General features: G+C 54.3%; 1 non-coding gene across 1 annotated transcript; it reads left to right on the top strand.

The window, feature by feature from the left end:
- The first annotated feature begins 409 nt into the window (after positions 1–409).
- Positions 410–496, top strand: TRNASTOP-UCA (transfer RNA opal suppressor (anticodon UCA)). The gene has a single exon. It is a non-coding gene; the product is annotated as a tRNA-Sec (tRNA).
- The last annotated feature ends 2,183 nt before the right edge of the window (positions 497–2,679 follow it).

Raw genomic sequence — 2,679 nt, 5'->3', positions numbered from 1 at the left:
CACAAGCTGCCCCGTCCGGTGTTGTAAGGAACCCCGGAGATCCGGGAAGGGCGGCGGGCAGGGCCCCGCTGCTTCTGGGAAGCGCCGTGAGTCACGCAATGCCCCGGGGCCGGGGGGAACCGCTGGGGCCCCGGCCCCTTTCCCGCAGCGCCTCCCGCCCCTCCTTCGAGAACGGCCAATCAGCGCCCTTCATATTTACATACAGCGCCCGGAGGCTTCTGGGACGGCGGGGAGGGCTGCACTCACTCGTTCCCCTCCCACCACGGTAGCGTCCCCCACCGCCCGGGTGGGTTGCCGCGCCGGTAACTAGTGGGAGGTTCATTATTTCAGGCCAAGCGTTCCCCACCTTGACCGAAGAGAGGAAGAACGATGGGGGTTCATATAAGGAGGTCATGGACGAACCTGAATTGCCCGGATGACCCTCAGTGGTCTGGGGTGCAGGCTTCAAACCTGTAGCTGTCTAGCGACAGAGTGGTTCAATTCCACCTTTCGGGCGAGGCGAGAGGAGAAAACGCAGCGGGTGACAGTGTTTTTCTGCCTCGGGGACAGCGCGGGGGGCACTGATCGTTATTTTGCCCCGGGGACAAAAACACAGCACCCGCCAGAGCATTATCCAGCGATATCACACTACAGCAAAACATTTTGCTTACCCTCCTTCCACGTTAACCCCAGATACAACTCCACCAGTAGAGTTTTTTTGCCTTTTGTTGGTTTTGACCGTCTCCTCAGAGCAAAGGGCGATGATATTGCGGTGGATCAGGTGCAGCCAAAGCAAGGATAAAAAAAAATCTCCCGAGGGTGGCTGGGTGACAATTCAGATTTTAATTGGATTCCGCTAAGCGGATCTTTGTTAAACGGTGTCACACGTCCTACAAGAACAGAAAAGAAGTAAATAACAGAAGCCATTCTCTAGATCTGCTCCATATTGACGATAACCCATCTCCCACCCACGCTACAACAAAGATGCTTCACTTCAGCAGTAAGCACGGATGCTAATAATGTCACCCAGCCCCGCAAAAAATAAAGGTTAATGTGAAGCTAAAAACCATATTCTTCAAGCAGAAGGCATTTATTTTGTTATATCCTATTGCAATGACTCCAGCAGATGATTTGTGGAGCCTCTAGTTAGGACAGGACCCCAACCACCCCCACTGCAAGGGAAAAGCAAGGATTTCATAGAATGGTTAGAGTTGGAAGGGACCTTCAAAGGTCATCTAGTCCAATCCCCCTGCAAGAAGCAGGGACATCCCTGACTAGATCAGGTTGCTCAGAGCCCCATCCAACCTGGCCTTGAATGTTTCCAGGGATGGGGCTTCCACCACCTCTCTGGGCAACCTGTTTCAGTGTTCTATAACTAACATTGTAAACAATTTCTTCCTAATATCCAATCTAAATCCACCTCCCTCTATTTTAAAACCATTACCCCTCGTCCTATCGCAACAGGCCCTACTGAACAGCCTCTCCCCATCTTTCTTGTAGGCCCCCTTGAGGTACTGGAAGACCACTATAAGGTCTCCCCAGAGCCTTCTCTTCTCAGGCTGAACAGCCCCAGTTCTCTCAGCCTGTCCTCATAAGAGAGGTGCTCCAGCCCTTTTATAGTCTTTGTGGCCCTCCTCTGGACCTTCTCCAAATGGTCCATGTCCTTTTTATGTTGGGGGCTCCAGAACTGGATGCAGTACTCCAGATGGGGTCTCACCAGGGCAGAGTAGAGGGGCAGAATCACCTCCCTCGACCTGCTGGCCACGCTCCTCTTGATGCAGCCCAGGATGCGGTTGGCCTTCTGGGCCACAAGGGCGCATTGCCTGCTCACGTTGAGCTTCTCATCCACCAGCACTCCCAAGTCCTTCTCCTCAGGGCTGCTCTCAATCCATTCTCTGCCCAGCCTGTATTTGTGCCTGGGATTGCCATGACCCAGGTGCAGGACCTTGCACTTGGCCTGGTTGAACTTCATGAGATTGGCACAGGCCCACCTCTCCAGCCTGTCAAGGTCCCTCTGGATGGCATCCCTCCCTTCTAGCATGTGGACAGATTTAGAAGGCATCTCCTTGTCACCTCCACGTCCCATGGGCAGGAAGGGCACGATTCTACCTGGTGAATGGCCTGGAGGGAGAGAAGAAATATTGAGTGAATTATCAGGTCTCCAACATTCCTGGGCGCTTTTAGGAGGATGCAGTGCCATGCGGAGTTAAGTAAGTAAGTGCGCCTGAGGATCCAAGCCACGGAGTGGCTCGCTCCAGCTGAAGGCCTGGCGGGACAAGGGAAGGGCACAGAGGGCCCTAACACCACTCATGCCTGCTGCTTCCAGCCTGCCGAGCTCCCAAGTCAATCCGAGAGGAGCAGCCGTGGTGCCAGCAAGGCCTGTTGCTCTGGGAATACACTGGTCTGTTATGGGAAGTCCAAGGGGGAAAAAAACACTCCACGGCTTACACAGCACATGCCAACTTTTTTATGGCCTTGCAGGAGATGTGCGTGCGCTCTCCCCAGCGCAGCTGGGAGCGCCCTCAGTCCCAGATGGCTATCTCTCTGCTCCGTGCCGCTCCGTCCACCAGCTTGCCTCTTCTGCCCATAATGAACTTTCTATGTGGAATTTCTCTGTGGCCTCAGAAATTGGTATCTGCGCCGCAGTTTGGCTGGGGGCTTTTGTTTGTGTCGGGGTGGGGGGGAGTGCTGGAAAGGCCT

Source organism: Chlamydotis macqueenii, chromosome 3 (genome assembly GCF_036417535.1).
Source record: "Chlamydotis macqueenii isolate bChlMac1 chromosome 3, bChlMac1.mat, whole genome shotgun sequence".
NCBI classification, from domain to species: Eukaryota; Metazoa; Chordata; class Aves; order Otidiformes; family Otididae; genus Chlamydotis; species Chlamydotis macqueenii.
The sequence above is the reverse complement of the archived record's forward strand: the minus strand, read 5'-3'. Positions and strand labels throughout refer to the sequence as shown.